This window comes from Phoca vitulina, unplaced genomic scaffold (genome assembly GCF_004348235.1).
Source record: "Phoca vitulina isolate PV1807 unplaced genomic scaffold, GSC_HSeal_1.0 scaffold4, whole genome shotgun sequence".
Classification (NCBI taxonomy): domain Eukaryota; kingdom Metazoa; phylum Chordata; class Mammalia; order Carnivora; family Phocidae; genus Phoca; species Phoca vitulina.
Window position 1 is genome coordinate 54,777,191 of NW_022589707.1, and position 27,763 is coordinate 54,804,953.

Below are 27,763 nucleotides of genomic sequence, written 5' to 3' on the forward strand. Positions count from 1 at the left end.
AGTGCACAATTATGTCACCTATTAATAATAGTTTTATTATTTTCCAATCCTTAATGCTATTTTTTCTTCTTGCCTTATTACATTGGCTGGGGTTTCCAGTAAATATTGAAGATAAGTGATGATGATGAACATCACTGTCTCATTCCTATCTCCTGATTATTGAGGTATAATATGCGTACAGTAAAGTGAATATCAGAAACGTATATCTTAACTTTTGCAAGCAGAACACCATCCATCCAATAAACTTAACATTATCAACAAGTTAGAAGTCCTCATCTTGGAAGTGTAATCAATCTCTTGACTTCAAACCACATTTTTACCTGTTTTTATATTTATGTAAATGGAATCATACAGTACTTAATCTCTTGTGCCTCAATTTTTTTTGCTTTGCCACTCATGTTAGAATTTGGAGATATTCTTTATAAGGTAAAGTAAATTCCCTTCTATTTCTAGTTTGGCAAGAAGGTTTTTTAAAAATCATAAATGGGTGGTGACTCTTATGAAATTGTTTTACTCTATGAAAATACTTGTTTTTTCCTTATTTCTCCATTGATATGAACTTTCATAGTGATTATTAAACCAGGTTTTCATTCATGGAATAAGTCCCTTTGGTCATGGTGTACCATTTATTTTTCTTTTTCATTATCACTGAATTTGACTTGCTTATAATTTATTTAGGATTTTTGTCTATATTCTTGAGAAAGATTCCTTAGTACTTTGCTTTTCTTATAATGTCTTTATCATGTTTTGGTAGCAAGATTCTTCTGGCTTCTTAAAGTATATTAGGGTATGTTCTCTTTCTATTATCAGAAGGAGTGTTGTGTAGCATTAGTATTATCTATATCTTTAATATTTCAAAGAATTCACTGATGAAGACATCTAGACTTAGGGTCACTTTTGTGAGAATGTTTTCAATAGCAGGTTTAATTTCTTTACTTGGTACCAAGTAATTCAGGTTTTCTATGTGTTCTTCTCTTCCTATAGTTTTATTTTGAGGAATTTTTGCAGTTCATTCAAATAACCTAATTTATTACTAAAAAGTTGTTCATAATCTCTTACGATCTTTTTTGATGCAGCTAGGAACAGTGTAAATGCTACTGTATTACCATTTGTTGTCCCTGATTTTGTTGTTTGTTTTATTCTAATTTTTTCCTTACTCTATCTTGCTAGGGGCTAATCAATTTTATTCATGTCTTCAAAAGTTTAAAGTTTGCTTCTTTTGAATGTTTGCATTATATTTTATTGACTTATTCTTTTTATTATTTCTTCCCTTTTATATTTTTAGATTTGAATTACTTTCCTCTTTCCAACTTCTTGAAGGAAAAGCATACATAATTTATCTTCACGCTTCCTATTTTCTAGTACTCACATTTAAAGTTATACATGTATTCATGATCTTAGAGGAAAAACTTTCCCAGCTTTTCACTGCTGAGTATGATGTCAGCTGTGGATCTGTCATATATGGCCTTTATTATGTTGATATAGGTTCCCTCTGTACCCATTTGGCTAAGGATTTTTATCATAAATGGATATTGAATTTTGTCAAATTCTTTTTTTATTAAGATGGTCATATCAATTTTTTTTTTCAATCTGAAAGTAGTCATTTATTAACTGACCAAATTACAAAAAGAATCATGGTAGATACCTTAGTTCATCCTGCTAATAAGCCTATTGATCTGATCTTCTCTGTTGCTAGCACCTCTACCTTCTACAAAATGGGAGGTCGTCTTCTTCATTCCCTGTCTTGGAGAAGATAACTTGAAGGGCCATCAGAAGTTGTTTGCATCTTTGAAATGTTTTCATGTCAAGAGATCTCGTGAATCAGATCCTCCTCCCCGCAGATGCTGCCATATTTACCAAGAGATTGAGCAATCAATGTGTTATCTGTCAGGCAATGCGATTCTTACTGATTTAGCCATAACTACACTTGTAAATCAGTTCATTTACCAACTTCAGGCTTGGGTCCCCCCATTCAATATATATGGTTCCACAATCCTTAGCATGTCAACTGAAGCCTTGTTGAACTTAACAAATGTGCCCCTGAAGATCTGGTGAAGGCAAAGAAGCTACAACACCTTTTGTACCTTTGGGCTCACACCATTGATAGCTCTGATCCTGATGACCGGTGCCGATTTGTGTTCCCCAAGTACACAGAATCTTGCCATCCTCACCATTCGAATCTCAGTTCTGTACATCTGCCTATATTTCTTGTGGTAATGCTTACCTTTTTTCATAGATAAGCTTCCTCCCTGCCTTTTAAAGCACCTTTTGGGCAAATTGCTTTCTCAGACACTTGATCTTCAACTCTGCAAAATTCTTTTGTTTTTTCTTAAGGGTTTCTGGCACAGCCAGAAAAAAAAAATAGAGATGATCATATATAGTTTTTATCCCTCATTTTGTTAATGCAGTGTATCACAATAACTGATTTGCAAATGGTGAATCATCCTTGCATCCCTGCAATAAATTTTGCCTGACCAGGGTACATGATCTTTTTAATAAATTGTTAAATTCAGTTTGCTCATATTTTGTTGAGGATTTTTGCGTCTATGTTTGTAAGGAATATGACCTGTAATTTTCACTTCATCTAGTGTTCTTGTCTGATGTTGGTATCAGGTTAATGCAGGCCTCATAAAATGAATTTGGATGAGTTCCCTCCTATTCTCTGTTTTTGGAAGAGTTTGAGAAGGGCTGGTATGTATTCTTTCAATGTTTGGTAGAATTTACCAGTGATACCTTCTGGTCCTGGACTTTAAATTATTGGGAGGTTTTTGATTACTGATTCAATCTCCTTACTAGTAATGAGTCTGTTCAAATTTTCTATTTCATCATGATTCAGTCTTGGTAGGCTGTATGTCTCTAGGAATTTATCCATTTTTTTCTAGGTTGTCTAATTTTTTGGCTTAGAATTGTTTGTAGTAGTCTCAAGGTCCTTAGTATTTCTGTAGTATGGGGTATAAATCTCTTTCATTTCTCTTTTTATTTACTGAATCCTCTCTTATTTTCTTGGTGAGTCAACATGGATGAACTTCAGGGACATTAGGCTAAATGAAGTAAATCAGAGAAAGACAGATACTGTATGATGCCTCTTAATGTAATCTTAAAAAAAAAAAAAAAAAAAAAGGCTCATAGGTATAACAGATTAGTGGGTGCCAGAACAGAGGCAGGGGTTCTGGGGTAGAAGAAATGGATGAACTGTTTATTTTATTTTATTTTTAGTTTAAATAAATTGTTTAAAGAATAATTTGCTAAAAGCAAATTAAAGATTAAAGTGTTGCAGAACAGCACAACAAATTATTGCTCAAGTCTCAAAAATAAAATAAAGCTACCAATCTCTCTCGAAAGCTGCTTTATCCATATCTCATATTTTCTCTCACAGATTTTGAAATGTTTTGAGTTCAAAGAATTTTATAATGTTTCCATTTTTCTATTTCTTGCATCTTGTAGAGAAATATTTTATTTCCAGGAAATCAGGAATTTCCTGATATATGTGCACAACATGTATGTGCATGTTCTCTTTTTCTGTTTTAATTAATTCCTAACTTTCACTGTGGTTAGTAAACATACTCTGAATAATTTAAATCCTTTGAAGTTTATTGATGCCTGCATTATGACATTGCCAGTGTTAGTAATATTTAATTCGCACTTAAATGTGAATCTTCATTGTTGGATGTGGTATTCTAAATATGTGAAATATGTTCATTCTACTGTTTATGTAATGAATATCTTTAATGATTTTCCATATTCTTTCAGCTTCTGATTATCATGAATTGCTAGTACTATGTTTAAGTCTTCCATAGTGATTATAAGTTTGTTTCTTCTTTTAGTTCTATTTTTACTTTATATATTTTGAGATCATGTTAATATATTCAAACAAATTTAAAATTTTGGTAGCTTCCTTTATCATTATGAATTATTATTCTATATCTCCAATAATGATTCTTAAAGTCTGCTTGTTTGGAAATTAATATGGCTACATTAAGTTTCTTTTGGCTATTTTTTTTTTAAATTTAATTTTATTATGTTAGTCACCATACAATACATCGTTAGTTTTTGATGTAACGATCCACGATTCGTTGTTTTCCTATAACACCCAGTGCTCCATGCAGGACATGCCCTCCTTAATACCCATCACTGGGCTAATCCATTCCCCCACCCCTCTTCCCTCTAAAACCCTCAGTTTGTTTCTTGGAGTCCATAGTCTCTCATGGTTCGTCTCCCCCTCTGATTTCCCCCCCTTCGTTTTTCCCTTCCTTCTCCTAATGTCCTCCATGCTATTCCTTATGTTCCACAAATAAGTGAAACCATATGATAATTGACTTTCTCTGCTTGACTTATTTCACTTAGCATAATCTCCTCCAGTCCCATCCATGTTGATGTAAAAGTTGGGTATTCATCCTTTCTGATGGCTGAGTAATATTCCATTGTATATATATGGACCACATCTTCTTTATCCATTCATCTGTTGAAGGGCATCTGGGCTCTTTCCACAGTTTGGCTATTGCAGACATTGCTGCTATGAACATTGAGGTGCATATGGCCCTTCCTTTCACTACATCTGTATCTTTGTGGTAAATACCCAGTAGTGCAATTGCTGGGTTATAGGATAGCTCTATTTTTAATTTTTTGAGGAACCTCCACACTGTTTTCCAAAGTGGCTGTACTAACTTGCATTCCCACCAACAGTGTAAGAAGGTTCCCCTTTCTTCACAACCTCTCCAACATTTGTTGTTTCTTGCCTTGTCCATTTTTGCCATTCTAACTGGGGTAAGGTGGTATCTCAATGTGGTTTTGACTTGAATTTCCCTGATGGCTAATGATGATGAACATTTTTTCGTGTGTCAGCCGTTTGTATGTCTTCTTTGGAGAAGTGTCTGTTCATGTCTTCTGCCCATTTTTTGACTTGATTATTTGTTTTTGGGGTGTTGAGTTTGAGAAGTTCTTTATAGATCTTAGAAATCAGTGCTTTGTCTGTAGTGTCATTTGCAAGTATCTTCTCCCATTCTGTGGGTTGCCTCTTTGTTTTGTTGACTGTTTCCTTTGCTGTGCAGAAGCTTTTTATCTTGATGAAGTCCCACAAGTTCATTTTTGCCTTTGTTTCACTAGCCTTTGAGATGTGTCTTGAAAGAAGTTGCTGTGGCTGATGTCGAAGAGGTTACTGCCTATGTTCTCCTCTAGGATTTTGATGGATTCCTGTCTCACATTGAGGTCTTTCAACCATTTTGAGTTTATCTTTGTGTATGGTGTTAGAGAATGGTCGAATTTCATTCTGCATGTGGCTGTCCAATTTTCCCAGCACCATTTATTGAACAGACTGTCTTTTTTCCATTGCATATTTTTGCCTGCTTTGTCAAAGATTATTTGACCACAGAGTTGAGGGTCCATATCTGGGCTCTCTATTCTGTTCCATTGGTCTATATGTCTGTTTTTGTGCCAGTACCATGCTGTCTTGGTGATCACAGCTTTGTAATATAGCTTGAAATCGAGCAATGTGATGCCCCCAGCTTTGTTTTTCTTTTTCAACATTTCCTTGGCGATTCAGGGTCTTTTCTGATTCCATACAAATTTTAGGATTGTTTGTTCCAGCACTTTGAAAAAAGTCATTGGAATTTTGGTTGTGATGGCATTGAAGGTATAGATTGCTCTGGGTAGCATAGACATTTTAACAGTGTTTATTCTTCCAGTCCATGAATATGGAATGTTTTTCCATCTTTTTGTGTCTTCTTCGATTTCTTTCATGAGTGTTCTGTAGTTCCTAGAGTATAGATCCTTTACCTCTTTGGTTAGGTTTATTCCGAGGTATCTTATGGTTTTTAAAAAAGTGCTATTGTAAATGGATTTGTTTCTCTACTTTCTCTTTCTACAGTTGCGTTGTTAGTGTATAAGAAAGCAACTGATTTCTGTGCATTGATTTTGTATCCTGCCACATTACTGAATTGCTGTATGAGTTCTAGTAATTTGGGGGTGGAGTCTTTTGGATTTTCCATAAAGTATCATATCATCTGTGAAGAGAGAGAGTTTGACTTCTTTGCAGTTTGAATACTTGTTATTTCTTTTTGTTGTCTGATTGCTGTTGGCAGGACTTGTACTATGTTGAACAATAGTGGCGAGAGTGGGCATCCTTGACGTGTTCCTGATCTTAAGGGAAAGGCTCTCAGCTTTTCTCCATTGAGGATGATATTCGCTGTGGGTTTTTCATAGATGGATTTTATGAGCTTGAGGAATGTTCCCTCTATCCCTATACTCTGAAGAGTTTTAATCAGGAAAGGATGCTGTATTTTGTCAAATGCTTTTTCTGCATCAACTGAGAGGACCATATGGTTCTTCTCCCTACTCTTATTAATGTGTCTCCCTCCTCTTATCACATTGATTGATTTGCAAATGGTGACCCACCCTTGCATCCTGGGAATAAATCCCACTTGGTCGTGGTGGATGATCCTTTTAATGTATTGTTGGATCCTATTAGCTAGGATTTTGTTGAGGATTTTGGAATCCATATTCATCAGGGATATCGGTCTGAAATTCTCCTTTTTGATGGGGTCTTTGCCTGGTTTGGGGATTAAGGTAATGCTGGCCTCTTAGAATAAGTCTGGAAGCTTTCCTTCTGTTTCTATTTTTTGAAACAGCTTCAGGAGAATAGATATTATTTCTTCTTTGAATGTTTGGTAGAATTCCCCAGGGAATCCATCAGGCCCTGGACTCTTGTTTTTGGGAGGTTTTTGATCACTGCTTTAATCTTGTTACTGGTTATTGGCCTATTCAGGTTGTCAATTTCTTCCTGTTTCAGTCTTGGCAGTTTTTAGGTTTCCAGGATGGCATCCATTTCTTCCAGGTTGCTCAGTTTATTGGCATATAGTTGTTGATAATAATTTCTAATAATTGTTTCTATTTCCTTGGTGTTAGTCGTGATCTCTCCCCTTTCATTCATAATTTTATTAATTTGGGTCTTTTTTCTTTTGGATAAGTCTGGCCAGTGGTTTCTCTATCTTAATTCTTTCAGAGAACCAGCTTCTAGTTTCGTTGATCTGATCTACTGTGTTTCTGGTTTCTAATTCATTGATTTCTGCTCTAATCTTAATTATTTCTCTTCTAATGCGTGGCTTGGGCATCATTTGTTGCTTTTTCTCTAGTTCTTTAAGGCGTAAAGTTAGTTGGTGAATTCGGGATTTTTCTATTTTTTTGAGTGAGGCTTGGATGGCTATGTATTTCCCCCTTAGGACCGCCTTTGAAGTATCCCATAGGTTTTGGACCAATGTGTTTTCATTCTCATTGGTTTCCATGAAATGTTTAAGTTCTGCTTTGATTTCCTGGTTGACCCAAACATTCTTGAGCAGAGTGGTCTTTAGCTTCCAAGTGTTCGAATTTCTTCCAAATTTTTTCTTATGATTGAGTTCCAGTTTTAAACCATTATGGTCTGAGAATATGCAGGAAATCTCAATCTTTTGGTATCAGTTGAGACCTGATTTGTGACCCAGTATGTGGTCTATTCTGGAGAAAGTTCCATGTGTGCCCGAGAAGAATGAGTATTCTGTGGTTTTAGGGTGGAATGTTCTGTATATATCTATTATATATCTATGAGGTCCATCTGGTCCAATGTATCATTCAAAGCTCTTGTTTCCTTGTTGATTTTCTGCTTAGATGATCTGTCTATTGCTGAGAGTGGAGTATTGAGGTCTCCTACAGTTAATGTATTATTATCAATATTACTCTTTATTTTGGTTAACAGTTGGCTTATGTAGATGGCTGCTCCCATGTTGGGGGCATAGTAGATCTTCTTGTTGGATAGACCCTTTAAGAATGATATAGTGTCCTTCTGTGTTTCTAACTACAGTCTCTAGTTTAAAATCTAATTTGTCTGATATAAGAATTGCTACCCCAGCTTTCTTTTGAGGTCCATTGGCATGGAAGATGGATCTCTATCCCTTCACTTTCAGTCTGGATGTATCTTTAGGTTCAAAATGAGTCTCTTAGAGACAGCATATGAATGGGTCCTGTCTTTTTATCCAGTCTGCAACCCTTGCCATTTTATGGGAGCATTTAGGCCATTCACGTTGAGAGTGATTATTGAAAGATATGAACTAATTGTCATCATGTTGCCTGTGAAGTCCTTGTCTCTATAGATTGTCTCTGTAAATTTCTGTTCTGTATCACTCTTGGGGTCTTTCTCCTTTTATAGAACACCCCCCCCCCCCTTAATATTTCTTGCAAGGCTGGCTTAGTGGTCGGTCACATATTCTTTCAGTTTCTTCCAGTCTTGGAAGCTCTGCATCTCTCCATCCATTCTAAATGACAGCCTTGCCAGATAAAGTATTCTTGGCTGCATGTTCTTCTTGTTTATTACCCTGAATATGTCTTGCCAGCCCTTTCTGGCTTGGCAGGTCTCTGTGGATAGGTCTGACGTTATTCTGATGTTCCTCCCTCTGTATGTAAGGAATCTCTTCCCCCTAACTGCCCTTAACATGGTTTCTTTGGTTCAAAGATTTGCGAGTTTTACATTTACATTACATGTCGGGGTGTTGGCCTGTTTTCCTTGATCTTGGGAGGGGTCCTCTCTGCCTCTAGGGCATGAATGTTTGTTTCATTCTCCAGATTTGGGAGGTTCTCAGCTATGATTTGCTCAAATATATCTTCTAGTCCTCTTTCTCCACCCCCTCAGGGATCCCAATAATTCTGACATTGGAACGTTTCATGGTGTCACTTATTTCTCTGATTCTATTTTCATGGATTTTGAGTTGTTTTTCCCTGGCCTCCTCTTTTTCCTTCTTTTCTATCAGTTGGTCTTCTAGATCACTAATTCGTTCTTCTGCCTTGCTTACCCTAGCTGTTAGATTATCTAGATTAGATTGGATCTCATTGATAGCATTTTTAAGTTCTGTCAGTTCAGCTTTCATTTCTGCCCTTAGAGACTCTATGTTGCCATTAATCGACTTCTCCATTCTAGCTATTGTCTTCACAATTGCTACCCTGAATTCCATTTCCGACATCTTGGTTATATCTGTATCCATTTGTAAATCTGTGGCAGAAGTCATAGTCTCTGAGTCTTTCCTATTTTGGGGGTTCCTCCTCCTAGTCGTTCTGTTGAGGGGTGGTTGATGGAATGTACAGAGTCCAAATTATTGACCACAACCCAAGCAAGATGCACCTGTTTTATAAGGCCTTTGAGTTGACAGCCTCTTGTTCTCCCAGCCTGTCTTCTGAGAGAGGGGACTGTCGCACTGTTACTCAGGCAACCCTGTTTGGGCAGAGTTGCCCTGCCCCCTGTGGGGGGTGTGGATGGGCTCAGTGAAAACCGGTTTTTTGGGTCTTTTGTTCTCTGGTGTCTTTCCCTGGAAGCTTTCTGCGTTTCTTCTGAGAGTCAGATCAGAAGAGTTTGTGTCCAACCCTCTTCCTCAGAGCAGAGATATCACAGTCTGTTCTTCAGTGAGCTCTCCAGGCCACACTATCTCCGTTTCTGTCTTTGCTGCTATAAACGGCAGCATCATGGGTTGTGTGCCCTTCAGCAGCACTCCCAGTGCTCCCTCCAGGTCGGGGTGCGGGGGCATGTCTCTGCCCTTTGTGCTTCTAAAATCGCCAGCTGCCCCCAGTTCGCACGCTGGGCCCCGCTGCTCCAGGTTTCAGTCCAGGGGGCTGTCCTAAAGTCCTTTCCCTGCCACTACCGGTCTGCGAGTCTGTGCCCTGTCCCCAGCACTGGAGGCTTTTGCGCTGTGTTATTTCACCTTCCCAGCGCCAGCACTTATGGCAGCTCCCTCTGCCTTCCATTTATCTTTGGATATGTGCATATGGAATCACAGCTCCCGGCTTCATACCTCGAAACAAACCGCCTGCAATATTCTGTTTGTAGAGATCCAGATCTATCTTCTTACATCTCAGGCTGATTTCATGGGTGTTCAGAGTGGTCTGGTAGATACCCAGCTCAATTCCGGGGACTGGTTGGAATAGGGTCCCCTAGTCCTCTGCCATCTTTTCCTGAACCCCTCTTTTGGCTATTGTTAATTATCTCTTCACAAAATCTTAAGATATTACCTATTTTTTTTTATTGAGAGGATGCCTCTCTTTTAGCATCACAAATGCTTACTCTGTGCTTTTGGTTGCTTTGTTGAAAATCATTAAGGGTATGTTTCTCAAAAGGGCTAACAATGCAAAATAGAAGCAGCACTTGTGGATGAAGGAGATTGGAGGTTAATTTTTCTCTGAAGTTGTAAATCCTTGGGAATTAAGGCAAATCTTTTCCAGTCCATGGAATTTGTGCACTTGCTGTGCCGCTTCTCTTCTTTAAGGACATAAACTCTACTAAAAAAATTTCTTTCCAGATTGCTATAGCAGTCAGTACTCAGAGCTGTGCCTTGCTAATATTGGAAGTACATAAATATCTATAACATGCAATGGAATTTAATTTTTCTTCCCAGCAGTTCTCTGAGGAAGGTTCTATTATCTTCATTTTGCTAATAATATGAATCTAAAAAAGGTTAAGTAACTTTGTTAAGGTGAATAAATTAAAGAGTAGAAACAGAGTGAGGTTTGTCTGATATGAGAGGGAAACACTTCACCCTAGTCTGTGCAGTGGTGGGAACCTTAGCTGACAAACTATATAGTAATATGAGGCTAAGAGCTCCTGCTTCAGAGTCTAATTTACAGACCATTTTGCCCCTGTCATTTTAGGCAAGTTGCTTAACCTCTCTCTGCCTCTTTTCTGATCTGTAACTAAGGGCAACAGTACCTATGCCATTGAGTTGTTTTAAGAATTAAGTCAGTTAATACCTAGAGAATATTTATTACTTATCAGGCGGGTTTACTTTTTTCCCCACAGGTAGTATTAGATCCAACTTTAGAGGAAAAGGAGAAATTATTTTATTGGATTGCTCTCACCTTCTCTGAGTTTTGTACACTTGCTTTGGACTCCTTTTTTCTCTGTTATAGGAAGGAAGGGAGATATCTTTGTTTATAGTGTACGTTTCTTCTCCTGTGGATCTCGACTATTCATTTAGTCTTGGACCTTAAGGATGGATTTTTCTCATTTGTGTTTCATAACCTCAATCTCTCCCTGTCTATTGGATCTTTCCCATAAGCATTTATATATGTTAAAAATCTCTTATCTTTAAAAACTCTTTCTATATTTTTAACCAACCACCACTACTTCGAAACTCAAGAAATTGGTTATATTTTCAGTCTCAGTTTCCAAATTCCCACTTATTAAACCATATTACCCCTTGATTTCTGTACTTTGTTGATCATCTTAAACACAGTTTTCAAATATTAAAGTTCCTAAAGGGTAGGTAATCTCTTCTGATTCAATATCAGTAGCTCTCAAACTTGGCTAAGCATCGCAGTCACCTTAGGAATTTTAGAAAAATTACTAATAGCCAAACATCTCCCTCAGAGATTGTGATTTAATTAGCGTGGGTAAATTCTAGGCCTTTGCCTTTTTTTAAAAAAAATCGTGAAGTTATTCTAATGGTTAGCCAGGTCAATTCTTTAACCTCTCTCTCCAATTGATTTCATTATAAGTGTAGCTTTATTTACTATATATGAGTAACAAACTTCTCTATTTATATTTTAGATTTGGGGAACTTACAGCATACGGCTATTGGAGTTTTTAGGAAATGTGAGATCTTGAACCAGATCACAAACATCATACTAACAGTATAGCTCACTGTAAAAAACCTGAGGAGTGTTTTTGGAGTGCCTGATTTGATTGATTGATTAGATCTGCCTTCATCTTGGGTTATGATCTCAGGGTCCTGGGATTGAGCCTTGCATCAGGCTCCCTGCTCAGCGGGGGGGTTTGCTTCTCCCTCTGCCTCTTACCCCACTCGTGTTCTCCCTCTCTCTCTCAAATAAATAAAAAAATCTTTAAAAAGCCCCCACAAAACCTGAGGAGTATTTTAGCCATGCTAGAAATATGTCTAGCAGTCATCTTTATGCATCATTTCCCCTGAGCCCAAATTACTTGGTGTTTGGAATTTGTTACAGAATACAGTTCAAAATGGTGGCCTTATAATAGGGGAGAAAGAAGGAACCCTAGAGAATGGGTGAGCTCTAAGACAGGAAAAGATGAAAAAAGAAATTTTTAAGCGAACAAATTACAGAGAGTGAACAACTTAATATCTTTTTTTTTTTCCTGCTGAAAGCTTGTCACCTTAATCTCTCAAATCTGTTTGTGTTTCTTAAGATATCGTGATATGAAAGCTTGATAACCATACAGATAAGATAAGGCTGGTGTAAAATGTTTCTGGAGGTTTAAATATGTCCCAAAAAATATTTCCAACAGGGTTATAGGGAAGGGAAAATGAGTTACTAAGTGTAAATGAATCTAATACAGTGCTAGACAGATATCATGGCTTACCAAAGTAAATTTGCCATTTGCCTTTCTTGAAGAAGTATCTATGGACAGCCCCTCTCTGCTGATATTTTTACCAGTAAATTTTAAAATTCTATAGATTTATGTCTCCTATACATACCATAGAACTATAAAGGTTCCTCTTCTCATCCCCCCTTCAAGTACTTATGAAAGATGCTTTGTCATATAGATTTGCATAAAGTAAATAATGAGAGAGAAAGAATTTTCAGAAATCTACATTAATTTTTTCCCTCTGCTATAAATTCAAGTTCATTAAATTTTAATATAGTTCCATTACTGTTGATATTTATAACATTGTTTTTCATAGGGCACTGGGTGGCTCAGTTGGTTAAGCCACTGCCTTCGGTTCAGGTCATGATCCTGGAGTCCCTGGATCGAGTCCCACATTGGACCTCCTGCTCGGCGGGGAGTCTGCTTCTCCCTATGACCCTCCCACCCTCATTTGCCCTCTCTCTCTCATTCTCTCTCTCTCAAATAAATAAATAAAATCTTAAAAACAAAACAAAACATTGTTTTACATAAGCCTTCCTCTTTAGGCCCTTGAGAATGCCAACTCACTCATATGTTTACTCTAGCTATGTGTTCTTTCCTAAAGAGTACAAAACAAAATCCTTTATGATATCATTGTGATCCAGAATAATTCACATTTCTTCTGGGAGGGGAAAAAAAACCCTCCCAAATGTCAAGAGTCTCCACTTAGAGACCCACACTAAAATCTTCACATTCCTAAATCAAGGTAAAAGGAATTTTTTAGTGAATATGATATCATGTTTCTTCCAGTTAACTGTTACAAACAATATTGGGGGGCAGATTTTACATACCATCTAGTTTAAACTAACAGCTAAATACAAATTACTGTTGATTAACATTTGTTTCCACATTGCTGTAAAAATTGTACAAATATGTACATATATATAACTTAGCAATTAGAAAAAACATTGTTTCTAAATAAAGAGTAAACCCATACTATTTATTTTTATTTATTTATTTATTTTTAAGATTTTTTTTTTTTTTTATTAGAGACAGCAAGAGAGGGAACACAAGCAGGGGGAGTGGGAGAGGGAGAAGCAGGCTTCCCATTGAGCAGGGAGCCCAATGCGGGGCTTGATCCCAGGACCCTGGGATCCTGACCTGAGCCGAAGGCAGATGCTTAACTGACTGAGTCACCCAGGCGCCCAAACCCATACTATTTAAAAGTAAAAATAAAGTTGCCGGCTTGATTTTTAGTTAATTTGGAATGAAATAATCCTATTGGACTTTGTTTAGTGTAGGTTGGTTGATTCTGTAATCAAACTGAAATTACAGGCAATTCCCTGTGATCATTTCTAGGGTCCTGAAAGAATGAAATTAGCCTATACCAAACTCTCAGGATGTGATAATCCTTCATTACCATGTAAGCTAACCCAATTTTATCCAGTTATCTGTTTGACTGACTGATTTCCTGATAAAAATATACTAAAAAAATGAGTTGTCTGTTATTTCTCTAAACCACTTTCCCTTAACCATCTATTGTTAGGTCAGTTGAGAGGGTCAGAATAAATTTATAATGATTATTACCTAATTACACAGAAAAGCAAAGTGACTTCTCCAAGAGCACACAACAGGTCAGTGACAAATCCGGAAGAGAAGGATGCCTTAATCTAATCAAAGACAATATTCTTTGTAATTACATTTCCTATGAATTACTGTAAAAAGGGAGTGAAGAAGTTGAGAAAGCTATGACATTGATTTTTTTCAAATTTATTCTCCTTAAATTTAAACCCTTAATATCTCCAACACTACCTAGTCACTTTTTCTGCATTTTTGGTAAATAAATAATTATTTATGAATTAATTTGAGGTTTAATTCCTTGGTACTCAGTGTTTTGCTTTCTTTTTTGATATTGTATACAGATGGAAGTCTGTCATATTTAAAAAGATTTAAGTCCTAGCATTCTTAATTTGGAATTCTCCATGAATTAACTAAGATTTAAAATCAATATGGCCTTAAAGAATATAGTTATACTTGGATAAAGTTATCAGAAAATCATTGATTAAATGCGACTAGGTTTCTGAAGAGTTATGAAGATGACTGCTACATATATCCTTATTTTTCAAGCATTCCAAAATCCTTTGTATTTTAAGAAATACACTTACTAAAAAACTAAAATGAGAATTCTATGTAGATAAATGTTAGAGCCATCACTTGGATTAAATTTTTCCTGGTGATTAATTTTAGGCTGACGATAATGTTTGTATTTAAATTATAAGAGGAATTTGAACATAGTTTTTTCTTTTTTAACTTTTTTTGTATCAACCTGATTGTACAAGCTATAGAACATGATAATTATATATGGTACAAGCCTTTGATGTATAGATTATTGGATCTTAATATATCCAATTGTAGTTGAATTTAATTATGAAAATCAAAGTGTAGTTTGAACTTTTCACATATTTGTTCAACTATAGTAAAATGCAGTTCAAATGTTTTTTAAAAGTAAATGATTTTAGAGTCAGTGCCAGTCATCATGGGAACCACAAGTACTTTTCCTTGAAAACATCTTGTTACTCTAGTGTGAGTTTCATTTTTGTTTGCTTGTATAACCCTGTCTTACCTAAACAAGGAGTTTAATTTGATAATTTAATAGCTTAATTATGACCTTGCCAGCAATTTTCATGTTGACATGTTTTTAAAAATTCTGAGTACCAACTGAATTGAAATGTATGTCCCATATATTTTAATGTTCTCATGTATTTCTTTGTATTAATTTTTTTGGCTCTTTAACATTTAGATATAAAGCATTAAATAAGGTCTAGAGGAGAAACTGTAATTCTGAGAATACATTTTCTCTCCTTTATTACTCTTGAGTAGGAGGTTTGTATTGAAGACAGGCTGTGACCTCAGTTGCCCTCAGCCATCCTCCACCTTCCCTACCCTTCCTTTCCCTCCTGCCTGCCCACGCACATCATTCTTCTAAATTAAACTGTTCATTAGCACTATTACAACCTTTGAATCCTTTGTTTTTTAACACAACATTTATAATACGAATTCCCTTTTGAGTTGTCAGCAAAATTTTGACAATTAAAGCACAGATCTTTTGAAAACTTTCTTGTAAAACTAAGCCTGACTAATGCAGTTTATATTGGTACAGTTTATATTTAATATTCTTCATAAGACTGATTTGCCCAAATGCTTCTCTCGCTTCTCAGAATGTATCTTCCAGTTTTGCACAGATAGAAAATTTCTAATATCTTAGGAATAGTGAATGTGATTTTAAATAGAATGTATAGTAAAGGCTGTTTTTCAAATATGTCAATATTTTCACATTTTAGCTTATGGCAGTTGAAAATTAGTTCATTTGAATAAGTACCTGAGGACATCTTTCTGTAACAAAAAGGAAAAGAAATAAACCAGAAGGAAATAAATGTTTTATGGGCATGTTATAAATACATAATTTTAGTACTATTGTATATAGTAAAACTTAGATGCTAGAAACAATTTTGTTGATGTTTTTGTGTTACCACTGTTTAAGAATGGTGGGACAAGAAACAAATTTACTTTATTTAATGCTTATTGTGTATCTAGTTAAAAACCTTTACGAGTTGTTCCTTTTCATGATTTTACAAAGACACCTTATAGGTTGTATCTTCTTAAAAAGAGTAAGTTATGAACATGTACTGCTTTTAGAGTTGTTCAGACATTAATTATGAGTTACTTTTCTCTTATCCAAAATATGAACTACTCTTTGACAACTTCTTATGACATAACATGCTCCTGACTGAATATTTTCTGCTCATTTTCTAACTCTTAAATCTCACTGGCGTCAAGAAAATAAAATCAAAAGTTGGAAGAAAAAAGCTTATTAATTTTTTTTTTTAAAGATTTTACTTATTTATTTGACAGAGAGAGAGACAGCGAGAGAGGGAACACAAGCAGGGAGAGGGAGAAGCAGGCTTCCCGCCGAGCAGGAAGCCCAATGCGGGGCTTGATCCCAGGACCCTGGAATCCTGACCTGAGCCGAAGGCAGACACTTAATGACTGAGCCACCCAGGTGCCCCAGAAGCTTATTAATTTGTTTTGCAAATGTTGTTTGAATGTTTGGCTCAAGTTAAAGGTAATATAATGTTTTGTTTCTTGCTGATCATGACATATACCTAAATTAGGGGAAGTCTTTTAAAATGACTAAATAATATACTCCATTAGAGCACATTTGAGTCATTTTATTCTTACATAGTAATTGGAAGATAGTTTACTGTTTTATTTTAGCGAATGTTAATGCAAAGTGTGTGAATGATCCAGCAAGAAAAATATCAGAGTGATGGAAAACTTGGATGAAAAGCCAGTGGTGGAGTTACCATTGAGAATTCCATTTTAAAAAGTTATTTCTTGGGGGGGCACCTGGGTGGCTCAGTCGTTAAGCGTCTGCCTTCGGCTCAGGTCATGATCCCAGGGTCCTGGGATCGAGCCCCGCAGTGGGCTCCCTGCTCGGCGGGAAGCCTGCTTCTCCCTCTCCCACTCCCCCTGCTTGTGTTACCTCTCTCGCTGTGTCTCTGTCAAATAAATAAATAAAATCTTAAAAAAAAAAAAGTATGTTCAAAAAGTTATTTCTTGGGGTGCCTGGGTGGCTCAGTTGGTTAAGCGTCTGCCTTCAACTCAGGTCATGATCCCAGGTTCCTGGGATGGAGCCCCACATTGGGCTCCCTGCTCAGTGAGAGCCTGCTTCTCCCTCTCCCTCTACCTGCCGCTCTGCCTACTTGTGCTCTCTATCTCTCTGTCAAATAAATAAATAAAATCTTTAAAAAAAAAAAAGTTATTTCTTAACTGGAAATTTACATATGACATTTAAAACCGTGGTTAGAATTGGCTATGTACTTTACACTGGAAAAGATTTTGTCTCGAGTCAAAGCAAAAAAGGAAGAAAGATAAACTGCTTAATTTCTATTTGTATTGTAAAAACAAAAACAACAACAACAAAAAAACAAAAAAAACCCAGCACCACCCCAAGACCCCAAAAGCAACCTAAAAACTTCATTTACTTGAGTGTTTCTTGTGTTCTGCCTCAAAATAAATTATTAATATTAATTTGGAAGATCAGAGAAAGCATCTTAAAAAAGAAAAGCTTAGAAGTGTTTTGTTTTTAAATAAGTAAACATTCAATCATAATTTTAAGAAATTTCAATCAGCTACATTTATTTGGGAAAATTTCATGAAGAGTAATGATTCTAAGCTATATCTAATTATAAATCTGGGTAAGGAATTAGAATTGTGTTTGTGATAGAAGAAATGAATTATTTTTACAATTTCTCAAGGAGAATTTTTCACCTGATGTTCATCATGTATCTAGAAGTTCCATTTCCCAGAAACGTGGACAGCATTAAGGGAATTCAAAAAGTCAGCCATACTTAGTTGTGAGAGGTCTGTATTTGTGAAATTATATGCAAGGAAGGATACTGTGAAGCGCCTGGGTGGCTCAGTCAATTGAGCATCTGACTCTTGATTTTGGCTCAGGTCATGATCTCAGGGTCATAAGATAGAGCCCTGGGTCAGGCTGTATGCTAAGTGTGGAGCCTGCTTAAGATTCTCTCTCTCCCTCACCCTCTCCCTCTGCCCATCCCCCTGGCTTGCACATGCTTTCTCCCTCTCAAAAAAAATTTTTTTTTAAACATTTTTTTTTTTTAAATAAATGGATACTATACTTTTTTTCTTTTGAATCTCTCAAAAGAAAACATCAGGGCAGAAGCCATAACACAATTGACTGTAAATTATCAATTATAAGACCAGCTTTCCTTAATGTAGAAATTTGGACCTGTACTGTATAGTACAAAAGGATCTTTATGTTGGAATTTGTTTTACTTTTGCTACAGCCTAAATTCAGACTCTGAGATACGTAATTTTCTCATTGTTTTGTCTCCAGACAGGTTCTAGTCTATGACATGTTAGTGACAAGGGTTTAAAGTAAAAATTGTGTTGTTTTAAAGTGGAAAGTATGTGGAAGCTTTGATAATATTTCCTGGAATTTTGCTCTTTATGTGTCTCTAGGTTTTTCACTTGTCTCCTCAGGAAGTCAAATTTTAAGCATTCATATCTCATCACTGAGGGACAGAAGAATATATTAAGAATGTGAGGAAGCCTTGTTGCCATTTTGTAGACATTTTCGTTCATTATCAGATGTTTTATTTCACTTTAATATAGAAGAACTCATAGCTCTGTGGCTCACAGTATTTTAAGTGGAAAAAAATAAAGTAAAAAGGAAATAAGTATCATGGCTTTTTCCTGAGTCACTACTGAAATAAAATATTTAGCTTTGCAATTCTGTTCTGCCCCAGAATGCCTTTTTTCTTTTATGTAAAAAGTGTAGACATGGTAACTGAAACAAAATATCAAATGACATTGTCTTCAAAAAAATAAAAATTAGGCTGGCATACTTTTGAAGAAATAGAAAAATAAAGGTCACAATAGTACTTGACCCTCAAAAGCAATATTTGAATGATAAAGAGCATTGGGTAAGTTTGGTTTCATAGTTGGTGCTAGTTACCAGTGAGCTCAGCTTCATCCATGTGATTCATTGTAGTCATGTAATTTGACTTTTCTGTAACTAAAGATGACACCCTCATCTCCCTGTCCTTCTGTCAGCCCCCTCAACAATATAACCTAGAGACTAAAAATGCAACAGCTCATGGGAGAAACATTTTTGCAGTTCTCCTACTATGAATTAGCATATTTGTCCAAAGAGAGGATAGCAGACTTCATTTATAATACAAAGATATTACCCATTGTACTGTCTTAGCACTACTGATGGACTTGAGTTTTTTATGTTGGTAGGCTCAGATCATCAGTAGCTTAAAATGTCTGGCAAACTAGTAAGTAAAGATCCCAAGGCTTCAGGAATATAATAATGGCTTTAACAGAAAAAAGAAGAAAAGTAAAATATACTGGAAGAAAACTGAGAACAAAGGAAAACATTTACTCCTCATTTACTGAGAAACAACTTAGGAGTAACAAAATAGCCAAGGAGAGTGGCTGTAAGAACATTGTTATCAGGCAGAAGGAAACGTATTATTCAGCCTTACACTTCAGAAAAACCAATTATCTGCAAATGTTGAAGTCTTCACTCTGGCCAGATACTGAATAGAAAGGGAAACTGAATGAAAATTGTGTAAGTGAAATTAGAACAAATCTCCAGAAGATTATTGGAAGCCAAAAACCCTTGCTTTCTTTTTTCTTTCTTTCTTTTTTTTTTTTTTTTTAACATGCCTATAAACAATGTTTCCAAGTAAATTCCTTCTAAATGATCATTTGGGAAACTTCGCTCTTTTTTGATTCATATACAGACAGTATCATTTCGCATTTTTCTGTGACAGGTAAAACAACTAGCTTTACGGCGATGACATACATTCTCTCTGCACCTAAACTGAATACCAGTAGGCGTGACTAAAGTATCACTAGAAAATGTCAGTAATCAGGTAGCAAATGAGATTATGTGAAAGGTGTAGTTGGGAATTCTTTCCTGATCTGTGCCTTTTCTGTTAACCTGAAAATAAGACTACTGGTTATTTCACTAGCAAAAAATGGGTTTATTCAGCAACAGCAGAGAACTGTAGTTTAGGACAAGCAAGCTAAGGCAAAATCATACACAAGACCACAGAACAAAGGAAAGTTCCTTTATAGAGGAAAGGAGGAAGTTGGGAAGGCTGTTATACACAAGAAGTTCCCTGAAGTAAACTGGGAGCTCAAAATGTAATGGCTCTTCCTTGGCTGAGTTGTGATAGTCTTTCATTGGCTGGACTGTTGCCAGGGGGTGGAGGAAAGCCTTTCTTCCTCCTGCTGGAATAGTAAAGTAGTATCCAAATGCAAGGCCCATCTTTTCTTTTTTGGGTCTGCAATTGGCTAGGAATGGTAGGGGGTGAATGCTCTCCCTGCTGGCCTCCTGACTCCATTGTAATTGAGGTTTCCGATAAAATTTTTCTCATTGAAAAATGGCCATTAATTATTAAAGTTTTTTTTTTTTTTTTTTAATGAATGTGCTGTAGCCAACAAGGCAAATATGGCAAAATAAGCTTAAAAATTAACTTTAATGCATTTTTCTCTATTTACGTTAGTGTATGTTCATTTTGTTTTCTAGATTCCACATGTAAGTGAAATCACATGGTATTTCTCTTTGTCTGATTTATTTCCCTTAGCATAATACCCTTTAGGTCTATCCATGTTGTTACAAATGGCAAAAATCTCATTCTTTTTTATGGGTGAGTAATATTGTATGTGTATATACCAGTTCTTTATTCCTCTATCAGTAGACATTTAGGTTGCTTTCATATCTTGGCTATTGAAAATAGTGCTGCAGTAAACACAGGGCTGTATATTTCTTCAAATTAGTGTTTTCATTTTGGGGGGTGGTAAATACACAGCAATGGAATTTCTGGATCATATGGTTTTTCAAATGTTAATTTTATGAACAACTTCCATACTGTTTTGCAGGATGGCTGCACCAACTTGCATTCCCACCAACAGTGCCTGAGGGTTCCTTTTTCTCCACATCCTCACCAGCACTTGTTATTTCTTGTGTTTCCGATACTAACCATTCTGATAGGACTAAGGTGATATCTCATAGTGGTTTCGATTTGCATTTTCCTGATGATTAGTAATGTTGAACGTCTTTTTATGTGTCTGTTAGCCATTTGTTTCTCTTCTGTGGAAACCTGTTTGTTCAGGTCCTCTGCCTATTTTTAAATCAGATTATTATTATTTTTTATGTTGAGTTGTAGGAATTTCTTATATATTTTGGATATTAACCCTTTATTGGATATAACATTTGCAAATATCTTCTCCCATTCAGTAGATTGTCTTTTGGTTTTGTTGATGGTTTCTTTCACTGTGCAAAAACTTTTTAGTTCGATATAATTCCAGTAGTTTATTTTTGCTTTTGTTTCCCTTACCTGAGGAAACAGACCCAAACAATATTGCTAAGGTCCATGTGCAAAAGATTAATGCTTGTGTTTTCTTTTAGGAACTGTATGACTTAACGTCTCACAATTTGGTCTTTAATTCATTGCGTTTATTTTTGTGGATGGTGTAAGACAATAGTTCACTTTCATTGTTCTGCATGTAGCCAACCAGCTTTTTCAGCACCATTTATTGAAGAGAGCTTTTTCCATTTTATCTTCTTGCCTCCTTTGTCATAGATTAATTGACCATATAAGCATAGGTTTATTTCTAGGCCTCTATTCTGTTCCGTTGATCTGTTTATTTTTGGTTAGTACAGTACTGTTTTGATTACTATAGCTTTGTAGTATAGCTTGAAATCTGGAATTGTGATACCTACATCTTTGTTTTTCTTTCTCAAGATTGCTGTGGCTATTTAGGATCTTTTTGGTTTCATACAACTTTCAGGATTATTTATTGTAGTTTTGTGAAATATACTATTGATATTTTGAAAGGAATTGCATTGAATCTGTAGATTGCTTTGGGTAGTGTGGACATTTAATGATATTCCTTGAAACCAGGAGCATGGAATATCTTTCCATCTGCTTGTGTCTTCAATTTGTTTTTAACAGTATATTACAGTTTTTAGGGTAGGCCTTTTATCTCCTTGGTTAAATTTTTTTAATTTAAATTTTAGGTAGTTAACATACAGTGCAGTATTGGTTTCTGGTGTAGAATTCAGTGATTCATTACTTACATACAACATCCAGTGCTCATCATAACAAGTGCCCTCCTTAATACCCATCCCCCATATAGCCCATCCCCCACTCCCCTCCCTCCATCAACCCTCAGTTTGTTCTCTATTGTTAAGAGTCTCTTACGGCTCCTTTTCCTCTGTCCTTTTTGACTTTCCCCCCTTCCCATATATTCTTCTGGTTTCCTTTCTTAAATTCCACATATGAGTGAGATCATATGGTATTTGTCTTTCTCTGACTTAGTTCACTAAGTGTAATACACTCTAGCTCCATTCATGTTACTGCAGATGTCAAGATTTCATTCTTTTTGATGGCTGAGTTAATATTCTATTTTATATATATATATGTGTGTGTGTGTATGTGTGTGTGTGTGTATAATATACCACACACACACAACATCTGCTTTATCCATTTATCAGTCAGTGGAACATTTGGGCTCTCTCCATCATTTGGCTATTGTCGATAATGCTGCTATAAACATCAGGGTGTGTGTACCCCTTCAAATCTGTATTTTTGTATCCTTTGAGTAAATACCTAGTAGTTCAATTGCTGGATCCTGGGATAGTTCTATCTTTTTTTTTTTTAAGATTTATTTATTTATTTTAGAGTGCATGTGAGCAGGGGGAGGAACAGAGGGAGAGGGAGAGAAGAATCCCTGCTGAGCACAGAGCTCGGAGCATGGAGCCCAATGCAGGGCTTGATCCCATGACCCTAAGACCATGACCTGAGCTGAAACCAAGAGTTGGAGGCTCAACCATCTGAGCCACCCAGGTGCTCCACTTAGTTCTATTTTTAACATTTTGAGGAACCTCCATACTGTTCTCCAGAGTGGCTGTACCAGTGTGCATTCCCACCAACAGTGTAAGAAGTTTCCCCTTTCTCTGCAGACCATATAGTTTGCTTTTGCCAATACCTGTTGTTTTCTTGTGTTGTTAATTTTAGTCATCCTGACAGGTGTGAGATGGTATCTCTTTGTGGTTTTGATTTGTATTTCCCTGATGATGAGTGATGTTGAGCACTTTTCATGTGTCTGTTAGTCATCTGGACATCTTTTTTGGAAAAGTGTGGCTATTCATGTCTACACATTTCTCAACTAGGTTATTTGTTTTTTGGGTGTTGAGTTTGGTAAGTTCTTTGGTAGTTTTGGATACTGACCCTTTTTCAGATATGTTGTTTGTAAATATCTTCTTGCATTCCATAACCTGCATTTTGGTTTTGTTGATTGTTTCCTTTGCTGTGCAGGAACCTTTTTATCTTGATGAGGTCCTGATAGTTCATTTTTGCTTTTGCTTCCCTTGCCTGTGGTGATGTGTCTAGTAAGAAGTTGCTATGACCGAGGTCAAAGAGGTTGCTGCCTATGTTCTCCTCTAGGATTTTGATGGTTTCCTGTCTCACATTAAGGTCTTTCATCCATTTTGAGTCTTTTTGTGTGTGGTGTAAGAAAGTGGTCCACTTTTATTCTTCTGCATGTTGCCGTCCAGTTTTCCCAACACCATTTGTTGAAGAGACATTTTCCATTGGATATTCTTTCCTGCTTTGTCGAAGATTAGTTGACCATAGAGTTTCCTTGGTTAAATTTATTCCTAGGTGTATTATTCTTTGTTGTGCCGTTGTAAATGACATTGTTTTCTTAACTTTTTTTAGTGTATAGATATGAAACATATTCTGTATATCTGTCCTGGAACTTTATTCAAATTTATTAGATTTAGTAGTTTTATGGTGAAGACTCTAGGGTTTTCTATAATGTCATGTCATGTCATCTGCAAATAGTGACAGTTTACTTCTTCCCTACCAGTTTAGATGCCTTTTATTTCTTGTCTGATTGTTGTGACCAGGACTTTCAGTCTATGTTTAATAAAAGAACCCTTCATGCATTTTTTTATACATTTCTTTTTATGTATCCTGTGATTGTAAAATAAAAACATATACATTGTTGAAATGTGATAAAAGAGAGACAGAAGTGAAGTTTAAAAATCATTTAGAATTCCAGGACATACAGATAGTCATTGAAAATATTCTGGAGAGCTACCTTCCAAATTTAGACAAACACGTCCAAACAGCACACTCAGTAACACTTTGGATCTATCTGTATAAGTGAGATTAATCAGTGTACACCTGGTCTTCATTAATATGTATTCATACACACACACTATTGTTAGGTCCCTTTTTTTAACATCTGGAAATTTTCAAATAACAAAGTGCAGAAAAGTCCATAGTTCTTCCCAACACCTTGTACATATGTGAGTATTTTAAAGAGAACCTCAGAGATTATATTTTCGTACCTATAAATATTGATTCCTTAGTATATATCCATCCCAGAGGACTTTTTAAAATATAACCCCATATCGTAACACCATTTAACATAAAATAATTTAAAAATATTAAACCCATAATTTTCCCCAGTCATCTCAAAAATGTCTATTTACAATCGTTTTTTTCCAGTCTGGATCCAGACAAGGTCCAAACAGTATATTTGCTTGGCATGACCTTTCCTTTTTTTTGTTGCCACTTATTTGAGCATGAACTGTGAGAGACTATCCTAACCATGGAAGTGACCCCACCACAAAATGAGAATCACAGCTGGAAGTGCTCAAAAAGAGGCTGAGTGAGCATGTACTAGAAGTAATTTGTATACTAGTTGTTTTAAAGGCCCTCCCACCTCTAAGACTGTTGATTGTAGAAGTAAAGTAACCATGGGTGTAATATTCCAGCTACTCTGATAGAAGCTTGTGCATCTCCACTGACAGACATCCGGTTCCTCTTCAACTGCTTCTCCCACCAGCATCGATGGTGGGAAGGGAGGTAAAGACTTGGCTTCAGTTCTTCCAGTGTCCAACATTGGGCAGAACAGCCCTTTTCTTATCAAGATGATTGGGGCAATGGAGATGATTAAGCAAGCCAATAGGGAATACATCTTTATAGGCTTTGTTTTATCACAAATAGGGCATTCTCCCCCCTATTGTCATTCTCATCCTTATTGTATACCATCTAATGACTAAAACAGCTTCTTCACTTGTTACTCTCTGTTCCTTTACCATGGTAATTCAATGTTTGGCTATATTTCTATTTTTTTAAATACTGATTCATTTTATTCTTTTCTCTAAATTGCTGGATCTCTATTTTCTTATGATGAATGCCAGATTTTTATTGTTCAATTTTTAAGGCCCTCTGCAATTAATCTCTTAGTGAGTAAACACGCTGCTTCCCTTGCCATATAGGATTGATGTATCTTCCATAATAAATTGTATAGACTCCAGGGCAGACAGCTCCAGGCAATACATATGACCTTAAACCATTCCCTTACCTTCTTTGATTTTTTTTTTTTTTTAAGATTTTATTTAGGGGCACCTGGATGGCTCAGTTGTTGGGCATCTGCCTTCGGCTCGGGTCATGATCCCGGGGTCCTGGGATCGAGCCCCACATCGGGCTCCCTGCTCAACGGGAGGCCTGCTTCTCCCTCTCCCACTCCCCCTGCTTGTGTTCCCTCTCTCGCTGTGTCTCTCTCTGTCAAGTAAATAAATAAAAATCTTAAAAAAAAAATAAAGATTTTTTTATTCATTTGAGACAGAGAGAGAGAGCATGAAGAGGGGGAGAGGGAGACGCAGACTCCCCGCTGAGCAGGGAGCCCAACGTGGGGCTCTATCACAGGACCTGAGCCAAAGGCGGACCGCTTAACCATCTGAACCACCCAGGCGCCCCTCCCTTACTCTCTTTGAATCTTTTTGTAGTTATCTCTAAAATGAGAATAATACATATTAATTTATAGAATTATTAGTGTAAAATTATTAGAGTAAAACACTGCACTATGCTTTGAAGATAGCTCTTTCTACCAGTGTCAGTTCCCTTCTGTCATCTTCTTGCTCTCTTTTATTTATTATACCCAAAGTTATTTTAATTAGATATACCATTCATTTTGTACTTAATATAAGCTCTATACATATTTTCATTACTTGTCTTTTTTTTTATGGTCTACCAGTGAAGCAAATTAGTTAGGCTGAAACTTGTGCTATTTATTATCTATGTTGCAACTTGAAAAAAAGTAGTACATGCCAAATTTTTGGAAAGTCAGAAAAACTGAATTCCTTTATTCTCTTGTAAAAGATTAAGTGTAAAAGAAGAAATTTTACATAGTGATTAAAGAAAAGTCATTGGTCCTTACATTCTATGTAACCATGCATGGCTATGATAAGCAGTGATAGTTGGAACACCAACTCTTTGACAGTGACATATTTCAGTTGTGTCTGTAGAAATTTTCTCAGACTGAATAAAGAACTCTTGTTTTTTTTTGATTGCACTTGGCTTTGGTGTTCCTGCGTAGCTCTTGTGCCTTGTTTTTCAAAGTATCTCCTTTTAAGGTGAGCTGGTTTAAAGAGTTTCACAAAAACAGGAGCCATGACCAGGTGATCTATGCCCTAGAAGTGTTTCCTGGCAACAAAAGGATTTTGTGGACATTTCGAATAATCCAAAGCATATAAAATTATATCTTCACTCCAGAGTTAAGAACTCCTAGGAAATAAAACTTTTCTGAGACCACAGCATGGGAGCTTTTAGTGTTGCTATTTTGTTTACCATTGATGCTTTTTTTTTTTCATCATTGTGCAGTTTTTGTACTTCAGTGTTTGGTCGGTTATACATTTTCTGGTAGAGCAAAGTCAGTTTCGTTTCATCATCATAGACAACCATTCATTTAGACCCCAAGCTGCTCAAAGAGGAATTATATAAATACTTGATTAAAAATAATGGCTTTATGGCTCTCAAGAGAACAGGTGTAGAAATCATAGCCCCATTTATAAACCACACCAACTCAGTCTAATAAAACAGCACTATCTGTAAGAGCCTGAGAATTTAAAAGCAAGCTCTATAACTTCAACTGTACTCTGAATTCATTTTTTTCTCTGAATTCATTTTAATTCCCTCCTTTTTTTCTTATACTTTAGATAGAAATTTTTGTTTTTGCCTAATTTGGAAATGCCTGTAACATGTATAACTCTAGACCAATTGCTTTGAGGAATACAGGCATACCTGGGAGATACTGTGGGTTCAGTTCCAGACTACTACAATAAAGTAAAAATGCAATGAAGTGGGTCAAATTAATTTTTTGTTTCCCAGTACATATCAGAGTTTTGTTTACACTATACCATTGTCCATTAAAAGTCCAATGTCATGTCTAAAAAAATGTGCATACCATAATCTTAAAATATTGCTAAAAAATGCTAACCATCATCTGACCTTTCAGCAAGTTGTATCCCTTTGCTCGTGGAGGGTTGATGTTGAAGGTTGCTGACTGATCAGGGTTGTGGTAGCTGAAGGTTGGGGTGGCTGTAGCAATTAAAATAGAAAAGAAAGACAACAGTGAAGTTTGCTCTATCAGTTGACTCTCACCTTCACAGATGATTTTTCTGTAGCAGGCAGTGCTGTTTGATAGCATTTTACTCAGGGTAGAAGTTCTTTCAAAATTGGAGTCAGTCCTCTCAAACCCTGCTGCTCTTTTATTAACCAAGTTTATGGAATACCCTAAATCCTTTTGTCATTTCAACCATCATCACAGCATCTTCACCAGGAGTAGATTCCATCTCAAGAACCCACTTTGTTCCTGTGTAAGAGGCAACTTCTCATCCGTTCACATTTTATCATGAGATTGCAACAGTTTAGTCACATCTTCAGGCCTCACTTCTAATTCTAGTTCACTTACTATTTCTACCATATCTGCAGTTATTTCCTCCACTGAAATCTTAAACCGCTCAAAGTCATCCAT

At 36.2% G+C, this 27,763-nt stretch overlaps 1 pseudogene; it reads right to left on the reverse strand.

Annotated features, from left to right (window-relative positions):
- Positions 1-1,646: 1,646 nt before the first annotated feature.
- On the reverse strand, positions 1,647-27,763 carry LOC116630650 (annotated as a pseudogene).